Genomic DNA, 23,138 nt, shown 5'->3' with positions numbered 1-23,138 from the left:
TTGGTTCAGGTACGATATCTAGATGATCTGGACTCAGGGCCAAGACATCCTATCTGCATTTCTCCACAACCTCAACATTTTGTCTCCCATCTGCTTCATCTGGTCCTCCTCAAACCCACATGACACCTGCACTTCCGCGATGCCTCCATCCACAGCTCTGTCTATATTACACCCACTAACCAACAACAGTTCTGGATTTCAAAAGCCATCACCCCTTCTACATAAAAAAATAGCTACCATATAGTCTCGTCACTCATGGATGACATATCTACATCGACTAAAAATCCCTTGGCCAGTATACTGAAGGTCTCATGAGGGATTTCACAGACACGTACTACTCCCAAACTTAGTGCATGAACAGAATTCCTGTGCCGTATTCCCTTCCCCGAATTAGCTACAAAGGATTGCCTCCATCACCCAGGACTGGAACAAGCGCTTTATCTATCAACACGCATCCAGCTGCCCAGCACTTCTGCATCCAGTCCAGTCACAGGCTTAACCTATCCCATCAGGGAAAGTCTACCAGTGAAGGCAGCCACAACATCTTCCAACTTGCTGCGATCACTGCACAGCTTTTTATGTCAGTATAATGACCGACTAGCTGTTCATCAGAACAAATAGCCATCACCAAACTATGACCATGAACAAAGTTGACCAACCAGTGGCACAACATGCAGCTGAAAACAATATCCTCACAGTCAATGGCTCCTTCACAACCCACACCATCTGGAGCCTTCTCTTCAGCACCAGCTTTTCTGAACTATGCAGATGGGAGTTATCCTTGCAACACACCCTCTGCTCCCGTAACTCTCCTAGCCTCAGTCTCTCCTAACCCACTGTCCCCATACCCTTCACCCAACAGTTTCTCTTTCTCTGTCCTATCATCCTCTCCCACTCCACACCACCTTCATGCATTGCATCTCACTGGCTCCAGTCCCATGCATCACAAGCCTAGCCAGTGCACCTGCCACCCTTCACTCCTAGCTAGCAAATCTGCTGCCTTCCTCTGAGCTGCTAGCTACTGATCCTCAACTCCTCTTCCTGCCTCCCGCCTCTTTCCCTCTTTACCCATCCCTCCCAAAACAACTCCCACCCCACCCTAGTCCAGATGTTGAAATGCAGTCCTGCTTTTGCATGTGCCTGGTGATGGCTCAACACTTCTTCTTCTTGGTGAGTGGTCTCCTTTACTCCTAAATTATTTAAGTAGTGAGTAAGAAAAGTGTAACTGTTATCAATCGAAAGAGTTGCATTACTCTGCGAGATCCTCCTTCACCTTCCTCTTACATAAAAAAATTGATCACTCACCTAGTTAGGAAGAGAATGAGTTCACCTACAGTTATTAATGGAATTTCTCAAAGACATAAATCATTATCACAGACGAAACAGTATGTACACTACTATACTTTAAATTGAAACAGCAACTTCATGTTCATTTCCAGAGACTAGATATGCATGTAACATAACTTCTATCCTTCATTGTAAGTTACATGATGACTATAGTCTGATTTAAACTGGTTGCACTAGACAGATATCAGGCTGGATGGCCTCCACCAGCAATACACCAACAGGAGTTGTGCTGGCTCCCACTGTCTCGCTCTACTGCTGCGTTGGCCAGTCCTTAGTGAGCCAATGTAGTGAGAGTTTCGAGTAACTTTCATCATTGTATGGCTTACAGTGTATGACGAAAGTAGCTGAAAGAAAGGTAGACCAAGGCTACACACTCCAAGGGCATTTTCAAACAGAAATGGACATGATACGATTACACAGTCTTCTTATTTAGCGTATTCCTTGAGAGAATATTTTGAGAAAGAGATGAGGATGCAGGCAGGTCTCTTGTTCCTTTGGCCAAACTGATAGGGCGAACTGTAGGTGCTCTACGAATGATCAGTGATAAGAGGTAAGAAGGAGAAATTCAAAAGACTAATTAGGCAAGTCACCTAAATTGGTGACACGTAAGAGGAATCTCGAGAGGAGGGTCACAGAACATGACTTTTGCCACGAAGATGTGATTTGTCACCATGAAATATATGCACGTTATTCGAGGAAGAAGCAGCTGATACTTAAAACACTACATGCCAGTCCTGTAACAGTGGACCTGTTTTGAGGCTAGAAAACTGTCCCTGCTATAAATTGTAAAAAGTATTTATAAATGTATTTGTGACCTGAAGTTACTAATGGATGCCAAGATATTACTGTCTGACACTGCATTTGACTTGGTGAAAAATGGTGAAATGCAGCTCTACAGCAGCTACAATTGGCATACAGAAGAAAATAAATGTAGCGATTATATCTGACATTAGGAGCAGTGGCCCCGATAGTTCCATTGGCTCTGGCCATGAATTAGATGAGGTTTTCCCATTGTCTAAATAGTGTACAGTTATAGTGTACTTAAATGAACAGGGAAATTTTCCAAACACAAAAATTTCTTCTAGTTAAAAAAAAAGTAACACTGGCCCAATTAAAATTAAGAAAAGATTTTGGTAATAAAAAAAAGAAAGTATTGCCATTTGTTCAGTAGGTTTTGAGTTATGACGTTATAACTAAGCTGTTTACAAATGAAACAATTCATTTACGTTTAAAAAAAATTAATGTAGCTGTGGCCTTACTTAAAATTAAGAACAGATTTTTGACATGTGTACATAAATCTGTAACATATGTGAATTGATTTTTTTAACTTGATTGCAGTTGGAGATAAAGGCTTTCAAGTGATTTTCTATCACCAGAGAGAGCGATGCACTGTGGTGGCTGTCTGCACACACATTGCCGTGACAGCCTTGCTACTTCGGACCTTAGATGTCAGGGGCCAACCAGTTCAAGTCATTACTTTCTGTAGGTAACTTGCTACAGCTGCTAATTACTTGAAGAAAAGCATTTTTATAGCCATCAGCTGTACACATTAAACTTTATTCTTTACTGGTTCTGATTACTACAACTACCATCACTGGAAGAAAAGCATTACACCAGATGGATAAAAAATACATATTACTCATAAATGACTTAACAGCATGTCAAATGCATTGATGTTCCACAGTGCAAAGACTTTTCTGCAACCTGTTATACATTGTAGTTTAACATATCTGTGTGATTTATGACATCAGCCAAATCATGTGTTCATTACACGCCACTGAGGAACATAATTGTGTTTGGTATGCTGTTGGGTCATTTAAGAGGAGTATATATTTTTGATCCATCTAATGTACTACTTTTCTTCCAGTGATGATGGTTATAATCACTGAAACTCATGAAGAATAAAGTTGAGTGCATACAACTGATGGCTATAAAAATGCCTTTCTTCAGACAGTTTAAGCCAGATTACAGCTCCAGGTACATGACTCAGGAATACAAATTACTACTTCCCCACTAGATTACCAAATATCTGAAAGATTCAATGGAATGTCTGAAGAATAAGGAACAATATACACAAGACACTGACGGAAATGGTCTAGTGCAGCATTTCCCACATTTATAAAATTCATTTCTAGTATTAAAATTAGATCCTCAGCATGATATAAATTTGTATGACATACTGAATGAAATTTAGTAAGAGACGATGTGCCAAAGAGACAGCTGTACCTCTCAACACATGTTAAAAAACATTGGTATGACCACAAAGTAGCATAATACTATCAGAAAAAAGGTGACAAATTTACCTGGACAGCCATCTGCAATGGTGTAGCTTGGTGATAGAAATGTACAGTTCCAGGTTCTGATGGAAACCAACCAAGACCTTCCATCTCGGCATCAGTGAGAGATGGAAGTCCGGGGCATGCTCTACCCGTCAATAGTGTAAAAACTGTATGAATAGTTCTTCGCTGAGTCAATTCTACATAGCGATGGAATCTTCCTTGCAAGTGCATCTGATGTTTATCTGAGGTAGTAAAGCTCTTCTCACAAAGAAGACAATGATGCTGCTCTTTTGTCTGTGGATGTTCCAGTGACAAGTGATTAACAAAATCCCCCTGGAAAATGAAATGTAATTGAATATTTATATTTCCATCAGATGATGTGCAAATTTTTTCATTCAGCATGCAACTAGCAGTAAACTCGTATACAGTTCAAATGAAAATCTAGAGTGCCTACTGCTACATTAGGTTTTAGCACTGTTTCACAATTGCTATTACAGATTTCTATGGGTTATAAATGGGACTCAGTAGATGTAGTCATGCTAAGGAACCCATGCCAGGAAATATATAGTTTGAATGTAAAATAATATTAAAAGTGGATCACTTTCAAATTTCCCACTTCATAGTACACATGCAGTAGAGACAACAAGCTCTGACCTGTGAGCTCTACAGGAGTCCACTGCATGAGCCATGTTTTGTGTACTTGTCATTGTGAACTCTTTTATGTGGTGAAGTATGTTTTCTTTAAAATCAAGAGTGTAGCTCATCCCTGGAGCACAACCGTCGACCCTCCTCCTTATGAACCTAACTTTGTCGCAGCCATTATTATAGCCAGAAAAATTGTATATATGTTACAATTACAAATGTGGCTGACCCTGGCACCCTCTTCTCTGTTTGCGTGTGTACCATCAAGCAGGAGATTTGAAAGTGATCTCAACTTCTTACTTATTTATAACAAAATGGTGCGTTTGTAAACGTGGGTTCCTTGTCAAAACTTTATCTACTAAGATCCCTCTATAACCTGTATAACTATGACAACAACAAAGCACTATATTCATCTATTTTACTGAAATGGGAAAACTAGATTGGGTTTTAATATTGACAGAGAACAGGTTATCACATAAATTTAAGATTACAAAAGTGATGGGCTGATATATAAAAGGTGTCTTTGTAAGGCTGGTGAACCAAGGTAGAATTTGAGTCTGCGTGTGATATGGTTTGACAAAGAATAACTATCAAAGATGGGGTAAAAGTTGTAATGTTCCATAGCTACATCATTAACTTGGGAATATTTTAGCCACCTTACAATAAAGGGGAAAAATTACAAATAAATAAATAAATAATGTATGGGAACTCTTCTTAAAGCTCATCGAAAATTATTTAAAATTAGTAGCACTGACCCTCACCAAATATAAGATAAGATACTTTATTGTCACATAACATGTTTTGATACAATCATTCAATTGAGAACATTGGTGACTCATCAGTCTTTAACCTAAGTTGTTACAATGTTTTATATACTACAGGAAATACGCAATACATACAATGCTTATTATAATAAAAATACAACATTATATTTTAAATCTTTTCGTAACCCATCGAATCATTACCATAGCCTTCACACACCTATATGAAGTATGGATGTACTGAACGGGATACAAACCGCCATTCAAATTATAATTCAACATATAAACATGAATATACAGTGAACGTGTATACTTTGTATCTATATGGCTTCGAAAGTATACCATTTGTACTTGTATCTTTACTCCCTATTCCTATTTATAAATTCTTCTAAACTATAACATTGCTTTTTATTCATTTAGAAATTCTTCTACACTATAACAACATTTGCTTTTTAGGTATGTGCCAATGTGGATTCCCCAAATATTGACCTTATCTTATTTCTGATCTTCAGAGCCATGTAATATAGAGTATTTTCATATACTGTGAGTCTGTGACAAGGTAGCATGTATTTCAATTTATGTCAAGTTTCATAGGCATGTGTGAATGTATTTCCTTCAATATTTCAATCTTATTGGCTATATACACACATGACCCTTACATAGACTGTCAGTATGACACATTTGCCATCAGAGAGAGAGAGAGAGAGAGAGAGAGAGAGAGAGAGAGAGAGAGAGAGAGAGAGAGAGAGAGAGAGAGCGAGAGAGAGAGAGAAACAAGTGAGATGGCTCAGTGGTTAGCACACTGGACTCACATTTGGGAGGTTCAAAACCCACGTCCAGCCATCCTGATTTAGGTTTTCCGTGATTTTCATAAATCGCTTCAGGCATATGCTGGGATGGTTCCTTTGAAAGAGCACAGCCGACTTCCTTATTCACCCTTTCCTAAACCAATGGGACCAATGCCCTAGCTGTTTGGCCCACTTCCCCAAAACAACAATCAGAGTAAAAGGGGCTAATAAATAAGCAGAAAACACTTGTACATTCAGTAAAATAAAGATTTTACCACATTTCTCGGACAGGAGCTAGATTTTGGGCATCAAAAATGGGAGAAACCATGATTCCAGTTACAGCAAATAATCAAACAAGCTTTAGAACAGTACACACCTAGCAAAAACATTACAGGCTGTAATCCTTATTAGTAAACAAATAATATAAGAAAGCTACTTTAATAGAAAAAAAAACATTACTTATTGTACAATACGAAAAAAGCAAAGCATAAATCCATAGACAGGCAGATGTTAACAGAAACACACCTGGTTAGTAGAAGCGCAAAGTGTGAAACCTACAATAAATACCATAACAATGTACCTATCACAAAGACCCTCTCTAAAGCCATTAGATATTTTGTTCATATATGACGGCTGTAAGTGTCCCAAAAATTTGTATCCTGACATCTATTGACAAGACAAGGGCTAAAACATTTAATGGCATAACAAGTCAAAATTTTAAATTTGGTTTTTAAATGTTCCTTCACAGAGGGGAAATCACGGAATATTGCCACTATTCATTTGTTGTAAAGTTACAAAGATGAGTGATACTGTAATTGTACTAGTTTGGTACTTGAATAGCCTGGAAAGAAAACAATGACATTAAACTCTTATATCCAAGTAAACAGGTAGCTGACTTCAAAGATCAAGTGTTAGCTTTTACACAGCGGCTGATGGTGTATACAAATACTCTTTCACTTAATGTTTAATAATAATAATAATAATAATAATAATAATAATAATAATAATAATAATGTTACTGGCCTCTTTCTAATCCTAAGTAATATACGTAGCAAAAAATTATCAGTTTCATCCCTACATTTAACGTGTGAATTATATAACACAATGTGACAGAATTCAGCACTTACCTCTGATCTGAATGCTAGATGACAGCGCTGACAGTGATATGGGTGCTGCCTGATGTGGGAACTCCGCTCTGCAAAGTTCTTTAATTCTATTCCACAAGCCTGACAATCAATTTTACCACCATCTTGGCCCATGCGGTTACAGTCACCACCAGATTTGCAAGCTTCTAATTCATCATTCTGCAATGAAACTTGTTGATCAATTAATGAACACCGGGCATTTGGTGTAGCCATTTCACCTCTGTGGTGGACGGGAAAATGAGGCTCTTTGTTCGGAAAAACAGTAATATCTGGACATTTTTGCTTGGATTTAGATGCTGACTTTGTGTAATCACAGTCCCAAAAACATTGCTTCTTCATAGTAGACTTCGAATCTGCCCACTCAGAATGCCTCTTCTTCGAATTTTTTTCCGCTTTTTGCCGTTCTTGAAACTTCTTCCTGAGTATTTTATCCCTTGAGCTGCTGTAATGCACAGAAGGTCTTTCTTCATTACTTGATGTATGAGAAGACTCATGATAATTATGCTTACTCTCACACATACTGGTAAAATGCTTTTGATTGTATTCACCTGGAGTTGAGACTGAAGCATTATTCATTTTAGTATCTGAAAACATTTCAACACTTTGCCTCCTTTGTGGCAATTCAATATTGGGCAAAATCTCCTGACAGTCTGACTCAATTCTCCTGCAATCTTTCCCTCGTTCTTCAGTGAAATTCTTATCGTGTTTCAACATTCCTTTGTATTTCTTCCCACTCTTTAAGGGTACTGTATCACAAACTAAAGCAGACTGTAATTCAATCTGTTCACCAGGAAAATTGTTTGCTTCAATTATGTTGTGCAATGATTCACAGGAGCTGATGCTTAATGAATTAGTATCACTGTGTTTTGAATTCTTAAGCTCACTTAAATCACCCTTTTCCTTCCTTCTGATAATCTTCTTTTGGCTTGCAATGGAAGTATCAATAGCTCCCCACTCATGCTCATTCCCATTATTCTTCTTACCAGGAGCATGCATATTATCCTTACATTTAATCTTGTGGGCCTTTTCCATAATTCCTGTGGGAATTTTCAAATTACTTTGTGACCTTCCATCTACAACATGAGGTGAAAATTTACGTTTTTGCATTCGTTTGGCCAGTTCTTCAATATTTGAATCTCTCTTCAGCATCACTACAGGTTGCCAATATTTCTCTGTAGCTGCAGATAGACAGAGAAAGCTTTTGTATCTTGTACTCCCATCTGGTGAACGTTTGATAATAACGCGAGGTAGTTCTTTGATGCACTCATCTGAATTTTTTTTTATGCTTTTGTCATTTGGCTTTCTTACCTCTTTCGAGTGCTTCACACATTGAACTTCAACAGAATAGCTTGCCTTTTTTCTGGAACTGATACTGTCAGCTTTCACCATATTAAAAGTTTTGTCACTGTTGTCATGAGATTTGGATATGCTGTCACTGTATGAATCTTTTGTGTTCCCTTGTTTTCCTCTTATTTCAATGAAACTCTGTTCATCTCTATGCCTATACATATCACTGCTGTTTTTAGAACCCAATGTGTCCAATTTACAAATTTCTCGTTTATAAAGATTTGAACATGAAGCTCTCTCTTCGACATTACATACATATCCTGAAAAAGGATCCTTTTTATCCACTTTAGTTTTTCCTCCATGGCCAGGGTGATCTCTGTTTCGTTTCAGTATAAGTCTCTGAACTAAAACAATGGGATTAGATAAAATGTCAGATTTTGAATTATTGTCCACAGATTCGATGACATAATTATTGTTTTTCTCTCTCTTGTATCCACAAGGATTAGAATTGTTTCCATGGGTAACATGCCACGTGTTTTGTTTTAATGAAGAGGAATTAAGTGGAGATCTGTGCATACTAGTCTCTGCTTTGTCAAACTGTAAGGCGGCACTTATTTTTTTAGAATTTTTTTCCAAACATTCACTCATAAAATCATCTTTCTGTTTTCTGACTTCTGATGATATACGTATTTCTTTCAGTTTCTTACTCATTTTACTATACAGTTTGTCCTTAGATTTGGGCCACTTCCAACGACTTTGAGTTTTGCAGTAGTAAGGCCAGCTTTTGGTGACAGTTTTTTTTATCCTGTTTTTCATTTTGTAACCACTGCAATTGTCTTTCCCAGACAAATCAAATATCTTATCCCAGCTCAACCGACATTTCAGATCAATAAGTTCATTGTTAGCCTGTGTATAAATTTCTTCTGCTGAACTTCTTTTACTTGTGCCAGAACTTTCTTCCATATTTAGATTCTGGCACTGTAAACCATTATTCATAGTTAGATTATTTAGTGTTGTTGGAGAGCAAGCCAGAGATTGGTTTTTACCTGAATTTCTTTCACAAGTTGTGTTCCCTAATGGAACCTCCGGCTCTACATCTGAGTTCTGAAGCTCTGAAATAACTTCTTCTTCCAAATAAGGCCAATCAGAAACTGAGTCAGCTTGTAACACTCCCGTATTGTAATAATCAACTTCTTCTCCAAAAAAGGAAAATTCCCCATGCATGTCAGAGGTAGTGATATTCTGATTCTCTCTGTCCTCCTTGAGTAAAACGGTGGTCATTGTCTTTAACCTGTTTGAGTCTGCTAGTTCATTAATGTGTGTCGTACTTGATACTGTGCTGTTCTGATATTCATCTGTACATTCTGTAGAAAAATGTCTAAATTCCACTGTATCTTCTTGAGTGCTGCAGGGAACTATGTCCATCAACAGATTCTGAGGAGATTGCCTTGATGATTCATCCTCACTAACAATAACACAGTTTGAATTCATGCAAACATCATCAGAAATAATTGCAGTTGTAATGACATCGGATTCAGAACACACATCCACAGACGAAATGTGTGTGCCAATATTTCCTTCAGAGTGCAACACATTTTCATGACTTTCAGGATATACAACAACACAAGGAACATCAATGTCATTTTCTTCATCCAGAATACCATCATGTGTTCCTGATACAATTGTGACATCATCGGCTTCTACATAAGATTCGACACAAGGCAACTCATCTTCAAACAAGAACAATGACTCTGCTTTGTCATTAAAATTACAGTCAACAACCTCAGTATTGGCTTCTTCAAGTGTACTTGTGCTACTAATAATTACTTCTGATTCATCTGCTAGTTCTAAATTGGAATTCTGTGTTTTCGAACCCACTTGATTTGTTTTCTGAGCAGACAGTCCTAAAACTTGTTGTTCAGGGCCTGAACACATTTCATTTAATGCCAACCAGGAATTTTGTGTTACTGCAGAATCTCTATCATTCATGGCATCAACATCATGATGTATAAGAACTGGACACTTCTCTGTGGTTGTATTCTTGCTGTACGGTAACTCGGACTCAACAACACCACAAATTGTGTCTTCTAGAAATGAACTGCAAGAGGACGTTTCAGTAACAAGACAGTTTTTGCCTTTTTCACTTTGTGAGATCCCATTGCAGGTGTCTTCGTTGTTTAATATAGAATTTTCTTCTTCTACTTCGTACGGAATAAACGCAGCAGGTGCTAGACAGTCTGCATCAGTTTCTCCAAAAAATGATTTTAGTGGCAATAGCTTCTGATGATGAGAAGATAGTCCAGTGATTACCTGTCTGCTAGGAGTTAAAGACCCTTCTTGGTTGACAGATTTATCATTATGACAATGCTCTTCCTGTTTTACGGAATCATCTTTCAATTTTTTAATAATTGCAGAATTGGAGCCTGTGTTTGTTTTGTGGTGACATGAACTTTTCAATACATGTTTGCTCAGAATACTTTGGTAATTACCACCAAAAACATTGTTTTTAATGGAGAACAGTATAGAAAGCTTATCATCATTTCCATTAAGAGAATGTTTATTATCAATATTTTTGTCATTTAAACAGCTATTTCCTTCTGAGTTACACATTTGATCCTGTATTAGCAAAATTTTACTTCTAGTTGTTGAGGCCGTGCAGGTTGTAGCAACTGTATCAATATTTTTGCACAGTTTGTTGTCAATGACATCACGCATACTGAAACGGGTTGTCTCAAATGTGGATACATCCTTCTCATCACGAGTACATGCTATGGATTCTTTGAATACTGGTGCATGATGAAATTTGATTGAAGCCACATCCGTATGTGAGTGACTATAAACATTGTAACCCAAGTGATGTAGCCACAAATTGACACAAGATTCTGATATTTTAAAGAGAATACTTGTGCTTTCTAAATCTTGTGAAACACCAGACTGTCCCTGGCTGCACTCATCTCGAAAGGCATCTGAATTGATAAACAACAGAGGTAAATTTGAAACTTCTGGTAAATTTTTGTATCCTGGTTTTTCTCCATTTTCTGAAATTGCAGGTCTCAAGCACAGCCTTCTACAACCTACTCTTCCTTTTCCACTTTGTTCCACAAGTGTTTTCAGTGCTTCCACAATTCCCTTATAATAGCCTTGGTTATCCACCTGAGGATATTGTAGAAACAAGCTCAGTCCAATTTCATCAGAATCCCCAAAAATAGTGGTAACATATCTGTTTTTATACTGAAACATTTCTGCTTGTGAACTTCTTGCAGCATGTGAAGCAAAACTGAATTTAGCATTCATCTGACCACTTCCATGAGCTCTTTCATTCCCCAGTTGTGTGGGATGGGAATATTCTGCAGATCTTTGAAATACACCTTCTCTACTGAGAGTTTTGTCACTGGTCAAGAATCTCTTTTTACTGGAATCCAATGTGCCTGTTATATAGTGATCATGTGTCCTCAAGTTTTTTCCAGAGAACAGTTTTCTCCTTATTAAGCACATTGTAGCTCTATCTAACACCAAATTAACTGGCAATATAAAACTTTTTGTTCCAGTTCTGGTAAAACCACTCTCAGAAACTGACTGCTCTGAAAATAAACATCTGCAAGAAATAGATATAACTTCATTCATTGTAGCAGCTGATGCAGGAATAATATTACTGCTGTTATTAAACAGATGTGCAACTCCCACCTTGTTTGAATCTGGCACTATGTTTCCAGTTGGTGTACATGAACTTCGCCACATATGGTTCACCATACCACGTTCATTTGAAAAACTTACAAGGGAGCTCTTATCATTGGACATACATTTAGGAGGCAGTTTTCCAACTCCTTTATGCACTTCCAGTTCACAAAATTGATTACGAACAGACAAGTGTCTTTCTAGGATTTCATACTTATCAGTAGCCATAGAAGAACTTGTGAAGCTACCGCATACTTCTCTCTTGTGTCTTAGTGTGACAGTTTTATAATCACATTTTGTACTGCTTTTAATATGAATATTTAAATCACTCTTAGCAGTTGTAGTTAACTGACATGCATTACGTGTGACTTCATCATAATGTTGCATAATCCCTTTGTTCTTCATTTCCAAAGTAGACTGAATTGCTCTGCAATTTACTGGACACTGCTTTTGGCACCTTATTTCCAAAACTGATTCCTTCACATCTTTTTCCATACAACCCTGTGTTACAAAATTTTCTGCATTTGTACATTTATCTAGACTTGTATTCTGCTCAGATGCCATATTACAGATACTGATATTTTCAATATACAATTGTGATCTTTCTGCACCATTTTTATTATCTGTAGCTTCATTTACAACTGCTTTTGAATTCCACTCATGAGGGATGTAAGGATACACTTTATCACGTAATTTTTTTTCATTCCTTGAAGCAGAGCAATAATAATAATCATCATCATCATCATCACTGTCATCAGGAATGTCAGTCCTTGCAGAAGCATTAGAAAAACTGTATCGGCATTTCAAGGTACTTTTGCCTTTTTTCCCAGTAGTTAGTTCTTCAAATGCATCTAAAGCAATGTCTTCTAAATTATTATTTCTTGATAACGTCATAAGTTCATCACTAGAATGTTTAGTTCCATTAGATGCTTCAAAAGGAAAATTGGACTCATCCTTTTTTACCTTGTTCCAATCTTTTAAGTGTTCACATAGTGGTTCACAAGATACATTTTTTCCTTCATAATTAATATCTGGAGACACAGAATCTGTCTTCTGCAAGAAGTTGACAGATGTTCCTTGTTTAGCATCACATGATTGCTTTTCTTCATTCTTAACAAAAACAGTTGTTGAAATACTTGTTTTCTCGGCTAACAAACATTTGCTTATTGAGTGTGTACCCTGTGTATCTGAACTTTGTTTTTTATTGTATATGGTAGGAGATAATGTCTCTCTTGTTGAAGTGTTTATACTATCAGAATTTTGCAATACAGTTTCAGTATTATCCTCTGGGGACTTGTTTTCTATCAGACACACACTATTTTCCTCCTTATTTTCATGTCCATGAGCTAGTGCTATGGTTTTTTCTATGTGCCGCTTTGCACCAACATTTAATTCTGAAGTGTCTTGGTCAGACTGCACAGTCTCAGTTTCACTGATGCTGCTTCTCAACAAAATACAATCATTATTTTCTAGAGCTCCAGACTCACCAGTAACATTCACTTGCAGTCCATCTACATTTCTGCTTGACAACTGATCTCCATGTGTACGCTCTGTAACATTGTCACCAGTATTTACTGGCTGAATGTGTTCATAAACAATTACTCCACTTCTATGAACTGTTTCTTCATTAGTTGAACTGGTGGTAACTGGAGAAATTTCACTCAAATTTCCTCCTCCACACTCCACAACAAAGAGTGGTGTACCATTACTGCTCAAAACCACATCTGGAAGTCTCGGAGATGCCACATCTTCTGTCTCTTCATCCCATGTTGCTAAAAATTGCCGAACATCTAGCTGTCCTATTTTCTGACACTTCTGCTTCGCACTATGGGCTGTTCTGTATTCTGACTTCATAATATCACTAACATGCGATAAATTTCTCTTCATCTGAGGATTTGCAGTAGATTCATAAAACTTTTCTGTACCAAAATCAGGTTGAATTACTTTATTACTTCCAGCAACTTCTGATTCACCAACTGAAGAAACTGCAGGACCAGAAGAACTCAAAACATCAGGCCCACCTCCTGGATTCAGCACTGGACCAGGCGTGAACTGTTTACTGTAGGGATCGAAGTTTGTCAGCATCTGAGTGCCAGGAAAGTCAACATTTCCTGCAGAATTGTTGAAGGGCACAGTACCTGAGCCAGATGGAATGTTTCCAGAATAAATATTGTACTCACTACTGTAACTTGAAATATTTTTAACCATTATGTTAGATGGATCATTGGATGAAACGTCTCTAATTCCAATATTCACATTTGAAGCACTGGCATCAATAACTTGCATTAGTTTTCCAGTTATGTTGTTTTCCTGTAACCTTTTACATGACTGTAAATCTGACATACTGTACTCTGCATTTCCATTAAAACTATGTTCATTTCTGGTGGCAGGGTGTATGGTATTTGCAACAATCTTGCTGTCATCACTATGGGGAAAAGCAGGCTGAGAATCTGAAACACAAGTGGAAGTACTAGCAGGATTCATTTTTGGAGATAATGAATTTGCTAATGAAGGTATTGGTGGATTAGCTGTGACTGAATTAGATGCTAAATGGGTAGAGCTATCATAGTCCTGAAAATAACTGAAGTCATTATTAGTTTTTGATATCCTACTTTGAGTGTAAGTAAGATGAGAACTAAATCTTGAAGGTGGTTGTGCAATGCCTGTTGTAAAAGCCTCTGTCACTTTACATACGGAAAACGAATTTGCTGTTACATCTTGTGCTTGAAGCTGACCATTTCCCGCATTTTGAAAACACGATTTTGTGGTATTTTTATTATATGGATGTAAAACATTAGGTTGAGCAAATGATGGAACAGAGATGGGATGGCTTCCAATAGATGATGTAAATGTCTGGGATTCCTGAAAAATCACTCTCTCTTGAGGCATACTGGGTGCACCATTCAATGAAAAGTCATGATGTTTTATTTGTTTCACATGAGAAAACTGAGGAACAGCTTGGGAGTGCATTATCTCCCTCTCCTTAAAGTATGGGCCATTTATTTTATTCTGTGTTTCATCTACTCTTCGACCTGGAACATGGTTGCAGAAATTTCCATTATACACTTTTTCTTTCTCTTGATGCAATATTTCTGGATAACCATTTATCAATTGTGGTGCTTGCATGCAAGACACATCATTAACTCTCATTTCTGGTAGTTTCAGGGAATCCTGAGGGTCCTTTGGTCGTGTGTTCTGCTGGGTAGCACCTGGATGATGTGTTGTATACTGTGAGAGGCAATTTCCAGGTAATAAATCCTTCTTGTCTATCCAGCAGTTGGAAGCCAAATTATTTCCACTAATAGCGCTGTGTGAATTGTGCACCCACATTGCAGCATTATTATTCTGCCGGCAATATTCAGTTTGAGAGCTGGTATTTGAGGCCCACTGTGTGCAGTACTGAGTTGTGGGCCCTGCTTGTTCTGAATGCAGCCCCGAATAGCACGCCACATTGTCTCGGACAAACTCATTAGGTGTATCAGTACTTGAATAATCCACAATATCCTGACCTCCAAACAACTCACAGTTCTCACTACAATTCCCATTGCATTTAGCACATGGTTCAGTTCTGGTCACTTTATTTCCTGCATACTTTCCAACTGCTCGGTTGGCGACAGGCAAGGGAGCTGGCAACTTCACATCATACACTGGGGCCAATCCTGGTACATTCCTCAATGGCCCTGAATAAAATGAAGGTTGATTCACAACTGGATTATCTCTATGGCTCAGCACCTGCTTATTAATTGGAGCATAGTACGTGTCTGTTCTAAACCTATAATCCTCATTACTCAAATTGCTGTGATTGTTATACAAACTTATATTATCTACAAAATGTCTTGGTGGAGGCACATTAGGAGGCACAGGGTTCCAGTGATGAGGCACTCGATTAGGATGACCACAGCATGAAGTTCCGTTTGAGTGGCAATTAATCACTGCAGTTGGCCTTACAACAGTCTGATTATTATTTGGATACGGACACTGAAGCGCATTATTATGGGAACTTGTTCTCTGTTCAGGTATCACAGTTTGATTGTGTGCAGCAAGAGTCTGCAGTTTGATGTTCAGCTGATCTCCGGGGTATATACGGACATTGTTATACGGCTGAGAATGTACATTCCACACTGGCGCAGGAGTGTGTTTTGTTTCGTCAAAATTTGCAAACTGACGTTCGCCAAAATTTTCGAACGCCGGCTGTTTATCACGTACATTAGCCGGCCCCTTGAAAGAACTGAACATATTTCCACTAGAATATCCTTTTCGTATGTGTTACAAATTTTGTCCTACCGTTATGCGGCGACAGGTTTGAGTCGTCATGATCCACTCTGCTGTCATTCCTCCTGAAAAAAAATTTATCATACAATTGTTTCAACAAGCATTTTATTGGAGTGTGATGTCCGCAGCAATGTATAGCAAAGGAATCTGACGTGACATGAACTGCTAGAACTATACCTCAAATATACACAGCGTCATCAACTTATCGCCATTTTGAAGCTAGTGAAATACGTAAACAAGGAGATGTGTTCCTTAGGACGGGAACACTGCTTAATGAATTTCGCCGTAAATAGTTTTTTTTCTTGTTGCCAGTAGTGCCCATTACCTTACATAAAAACATAAGAAACATTTAAAGAAAATTATAGTGGTATAATACTTAAAATTAAATGAAAATCGCTACGCACTTATTATATCAATGGAATGCACCACAACACTGCCTCATATGTCAAACGGAACAAAAATTTGACTGACAATTCCAAATCCAATTATTGGCTCAAAATGGCTCTGAGCACTATGGGACTTAACATAATCCAATTATTCGTCAAACATCATAGTATATAAGATGAGAATTAATATCGCATAAACAAGGAAGACAGTGTTTAATGCCCCGTCGACGATGAGGTCATTAGCTACAAAAACTTCTTTAAGGCATATGGGAAGGAGCGGTGCTTGCTCTTGCTCTCTCTCTCTCTCACAGGCACACACATACACACCACTGAAATTGGCGATGAATGGAAAGACAATGCTGGGATCCCTATCGTCTAGTTACGTTCGTTTTACCAAGTTTGAGAATGTGTTTAGGCCTGAAAGAAGTTTTTGTCGCTAATGACCTATATTCGGTCTTCCTGTTTCGAAAGCTCCTTTCTTGTCAGACTGGCGCCTCATAAGCGGCCCCTAGATGGTCGATAATATTTCTCAATATTTCCTGTTGCGTGACGGTCTAAAGTGGGATTGAGAGGTTGCGCAATAATCAGTGGCAATACCGAGAACATCAAATTCTTCGGGAATATATCGCACGGTCTGGGAATATTGTGCCGTCTGTGGGTAGTACTGACAATATATTTGGCAGCCTGCCGCGTGCTACACAGACCAAGAACGTCATGTTCATAAAGAGCCTATTACATGGCTTCCGACAAAATCGCAGCACGATGACTGTTCTTATGAAAGTAACTGTCGAACTTAAATAAGCTGTGGATAAACAAACTAGGATGTGCTTTTTGGATTTCAGCAAAGCTTTAGACACTGTCGACTTTGACAGTCTACTTGTCTAGCTCAGATGCTAAAACTTTTTCTTCAAGTGCTGTATCGTGGTTCCATTCACAAGTTGTCTACAGTATGTGATGACTGGATCAAAAATGCCACAAATGGGGAGGATGGTGATTTACTATCAGGGGTCCACAAGGATCAGTATTGGGCCCATTACTCTTGTAATTAGGCCTGCATGTGAAGAACTATTTTTATTACCAGTTCTTTGTCATCCACGAGTCAAAGCTGGACAGATAGTGTCAATTTTACTATACTATTACCACAGTAACATTAACAAAAAAGATTGCAGTTTCAAAAATGATACTAAAGTGGGTACTATAAAACATGTCTTTAAGAACTAAGTTACATATAATACAATGGCAGAATTGCTGCTGTTTTCATTGGTACTGAGTTGCAGCTAAAGTAGACATCACTCTGTCTCCAGAGAAGTATTCTGCTATACTGTACATATGTTGCTCTTTTAGTATACAAAAACGTTACTCCTAAATTGTTCGACTGATAATGTCTGTAATCCTTAGGTAGAGCCTTAAATAATTTTAAAGCTACCACTGGGAAATTGTCCTGCATCTTAGCTAATCGACATCTTGGCCTGTCTATATTGTCTTTAGAGCAAGTGCTGTATTGATGAACTTCATTTTTTCTTTCTCTAGGTCTCATGATTTGTCTTTGTGTCAAGAAGGCAGTTGAAAATATGTTGGCTGAAAACAGTCAGAACTCCTAATCTGGAAAACATTGGTTTGCAAAAGTCAGATTTTTTGCTTGAGGTAATGATCCTCATTGATTTCTTTTACGATAAAAGCTTATTTTTGCAGCCCGGAGAATCGCCCCACAGTAACAGTCCATAGCTGATGTGACTGTGGAACATTGCACACTATACAGTTAATAGGCACTAGTGTGGTATAATTCTTTTTATTTTCCTCGAGAGGTATAGGACCCATGAGAGTTTGGAACATACATGTTTAGTGTGCTGTTGCAAGGTTAACTTGGTTCCAACGAAAAAGCCCAGATGCTTAACAGCTGCTGTGTCACTCCAGTATCACTCAGGCTGCATCTCATCCTCTGTGTTTTGTCTTCATTAATTTTCATCTTGTTTGTGATGAAACAGGCCTTGCCTCACCAAATAGGACTTCTGCATGTTGAACAGCCTGATATCCATTCTCCCGTTTTCAGAATAAAGTTGTGTCATCTGCAAACTGCAAGGTGTGCCCATTGGAGCCTATGTCATTAATGAAAGTTAAGAACAACAGGGACACTATTATGGACCCCTGTGGCACACCATGTTTTAACTTCATTTCACCTGTTACTGCTCTTTGCACTGGTGCAATACGTCATCTGTTATTTAGGTAGGATTCAAGAGTTTGTAGAACAGCTTCCCCAGTACTATATGATTTTAGTTTGCTAAGCAGGGTCTTATGTGGGATAGAATCAAATGCCTCACTAAGGACACAGAGTACCAGTACTATAGACTTCTTCTCTTCAAAACTCTGACTAATATTTGTAACTAAGTAAAGTACTGCTGCTGAAGTTGACTTACCTTTCCGAACGCCATTCTCTGTTTCAATTAGAGGTCATTTCTTTCAAAGTACGTTAATAACTGATCTTTCATTATGGACTCCATTGTCTTAACTAGCACTGATATTAAAGATATTGGCCTGTAGCTTAACACTTCATGTGAATGTTCTTTTTTGTAAACTGGGATTGTACGTGCTACTTTCGGGAAGTTTGGAAATTTCCCAGTATGGAGGCGTTTATTTCTTACTACTGATGATAGTCGATCAGTTTTGCAGACTATAGTTTTTAAAATATACATATCAAAAAAAGTTCCAAGAGTTCTAGAAACTGTACAGAAAATTGGAATAGAGATCAACTTAAACATCATTTCTGCTCTTTTTATTGCTCATGAAAACCACACATTGCATGTTGTATCACCATACAGCGAGACCTTCAGAGACGGTGGTCCAGATTGCTGTACACATTGGTTCCTCTAATACCCAGTAACATTTCATATTGCATTGATGCATGCCTGTATTCATCATGGCATACTATCCACATGTTCAGCAAGGCGCTGTTGGTCCAAATTGTCCCACTCCTCAACGGCGATTCGGCGTAGATCCTTCAGAGTGATTGGTGGATCACGTCGTCCATTAACAGCCCTTTTCAATTTATTCCAGGCATGTCTGATAAGATTCATGTCTGGAGAACATGCTGGCCACTCTAGTCGAGCAATGTCATTATCCTGAATGAAGTAATTCACAAGATGTACACGATGGGGGTGTGAATTGTTGTCCATGAAGACGAATGCCTCGCCAATATGGAGCTGATATGCTTGCACTACTAGTTGGAGGATAGCATTTACGTATCATACAGCCGTTACGGCGCCTTCCATGACCACCAGCAGCATACATCAGCCCCACAGAATGCCACCCCAAAACAGCAAGGAACCTCTGCCTTGTTGCACTCAATGTACGGTGTGTCTAAGACGTTCAGCCCGACTGGGTTGCCTCAAAACACATCTCCTACGATTGTCTGGTTGAAGACATATGCGACACTCATTGGTGAAGAGAACGTGATGCCAATCCTGAGCGGTCCAATCGGCATGTTGTTGGGCCCATCTGTACCAAGCTGTATGGTGCTGTGGTTGTAAAGATGGACCTCACCATGGATGTCAGGAATGAAGTTGTGCCTCATGCAGCCTACTGTGCACAGTTTGAGTCGTAACACAACATCTTGTGGCTGTACGAAAAGCGTTATTCAACATGGTGGCGTTGCTGTCAAGGTTCCTCTGAGCCATAATCCGTTGGTAGCGGTCATCCACTGCAGTAGTAAGCCTTGGGCGGCCTGGGCAAGGCATGTCATCGACAGTTCCTGTCTCTCTGTATCTCCTCCATGTCCAATCTATATCGCTTTGGTTCACTCTGAGATGCCTGGGCACTTCCCTTGTTGAGAGCCCTTCCTGGCACAAAGTAACAATGCGGACGCGATCGAACCGCGGTACTGACTGTGTAGGCATGGGTGAACTGCAGACAACATGAGCCGTGTACCTCCTTCCTGGTGGAATGACTGAATGACTGCAACTGATCAGCTGTCGGACACCCTCCGTCTAATAGGCGCTGCTCATGCATGGTTGTTTACATCTTTGGACAGGTTTAGTGACATCTCTGAACAACCAAAGCGACTGTGTCTGTGATACAATATCCACAGTCAATATCTATCATAAAGGGTTTTGGGAACGGGGGTGCCAAAATTTTTTGTTGTGTGTAGTACAGGATATGCCATAAATATCCGCATTCCCTAGGTTGTTGTAGTCTTTCACTATTTTTATTGTGTCCTTTTGATACACATTCTTCCACATTACCATGTTGTTGTTGTTGTTATGGTCTTCAGTCCTGAGACTGGTTTGATGCAGCTCTCCATGCTACTCTATCCTGTGCAAGCTTCTTCATCTCCCAGTACCTACTGCAACCTACATCCTTCTGAATCTGCTCAGTGTATTCATCTCTTGGTCTCCCCCTACGATTTTTACCCTCCACGCTGCCCTCCAATACTAAATTGGTGATCCCTTGATGCTTCAAAAAATGTCCTACCAACCGATCCCTTCTTCTGGTCAAGTTGTGCCACAAACTTCTCTTCTCCCCAATCCTATTCAATACTTCCTCATTAGTTATGTGATCTACCCATCTAATCTTCAGCATTCTTCTGTAGCACCACATTTCGAAAGCTTCTATTCTCTTCTTATCCAAACTATTTACCGTCCATGTTTCACTTCCATACATGGCTACACTCCATACAAATACTTTCAGAAACGACTTCCTGACACTTCAATCTATACTCGATGTTAACAAATTTCTCTTCTTCAGAAACGGTTTCCTTGCCATTGTCAGTCTACATTTTGTATCCTCTCTACTTCGACCATCATCAGTTATTTTGCTCCCCAAATAGCAAAACTCCTTTACTACTTTAAGTGTCTCACTTCCTAATCTAATTCCCTCAGCATCACCCGACTTAATTCGACTACATTCCATTATCCTCGTTTTGCTTTTGTTGATGTTCATCTTATATACTCCCTTCAAGACACCATCCATTCCGTTCAACTGCTCTTCCAAGTCCTTTGCTGTCTCTGACAGAATTACAATGTCATCAGCGAACCTCGAAGTTTTTATTTCTTCTCCATGGATTTTAATACCTACGCCGAATTTTTCTTTTGTTTCCTTTACTGCTTGCTCAATATACAGATTGAATAACATCGGGGAGAGGCTACTCCCTTCTTAACCACTGCTTCCCTTTCATGTCCCTCGACTCTTATAACTGCCATCTGGTTTCTGTACAAATTGTAAATAGCCTTTCGCTCCCTGTATTTTACCCCTGACACCTTTACAATTTGAAAGAGAGTATTCCAGTCAACATTGTCAAAAGCTTTCTCTAAGTCTACAAATGCTAGAAAGGTAGGTTTGCCTTTCCTTAATCTTTCTTCTAAGATAAGTCGCAAGGTCAGTATTGCCTCACGTGTTCCAGTATTTCTACGGAATCCAAACTGATCTTCCCCGAGGTCGGCTTCTACTAGTTTTTCCATTCGTCTGTAAAGAATTCACGTTAGTATTTTGCAGCTGTGGCTTATTAAACTGATTGTTTGGTAATTTTCACATCTGTCAACACCTGCTTTCTTTGGGATTGGAATTATTATATTCTTCTTGAAATCTGAGGGTATTTCCCCTGTTTCATACCTCTTGCTCACCAGATGGTAGAGTTTTGTCAGGACTGGCTCTCCCAAGGCCGTCAGTAGTTCCAATGGAATGTTGTCTACTCCGGGGGCCTTGTTTCGACTCAGGTCTTTCAGTGCTCTGTCAAACTCTTCACGCAGTATCATATTTCCCATTTCATCTTCATCTACATCCTCTTCCATTTCCATAATATTGTCCTCAAGTGCATCGCCCTTGTATAGACCCTCTATATACTCCTTCCACCTTTCTGCTTTCCCTTCTTTGCTTAGAACTGGGTTTCCATCTGAGCTCTTGATGTTCATACAAGTGGTTCTCTTATCTCCAAAAGTCTCTTTAATTTTCCTGTAGGCAGTATCTATCTTTCCCCTAGTGAGATAAGCCTCTACATCCTTACATTTGTCCTCTAGCCATCCCTGCTTAGCCATTTTGCACTTCCTTTTGATCTCATTTTTGAGACGTTTGTATTCCTTTTTGCCTGCTTCATTTACTGCATTTTTATATTTTCTCCTTTCATCAATTAAATTCAATATTTCTTCTGTTACCCAAGGATTTCTACTATCCCTCGTCTTTTTACCTTCTTGATCCTCTGCTGCCTTCACTACTTCATCCCTCAAAGCTATCCATTCTTCTTCTACTGTATTTCTTTCCCCCATTCCTGTCAATTGTTCCCTTATGCTCTCCCTGAAACTCTGTACAACCTCTGGTTCTTTCAGTTTATCCAGGTCCCATCTCCTTAAATTCCCACCTTTTTGCAGTTTCTTCAGTTTTAATCTACAGGTCATAACCAATAGATTGTGGTCAGAGTCCACATCTGCCCCTGGAAATGTCTTACAATTTAAAACCTGGTTCCTAAATCTCTGTCTAACCATTATATAATCTATCTGATACCTTTTAGTATCTCCAGGGTTCTTCCATGTATACAACCTTCTATCATGATTCTTAAACCAAGTGTTAGCTA

This window comes from Schistocerca cancellata, chromosome 5 (genome assembly GCF_023864275.1).
Source record: "Schistocerca cancellata isolate TAMUIC-IGC-003103 chromosome 5, iqSchCanc2.1, whole genome shotgun sequence".
In the NCBI taxonomy this organism is placed as follows: Eukaryota; Metazoa; Arthropoda; class Insecta; order Orthoptera; family Acrididae; genus Schistocerca; species Schistocerca cancellata.
The sequence above is the reverse complement of the archived record's forward strand: the minus strand, read 5'-3'. Positions refer to the sequence as shown.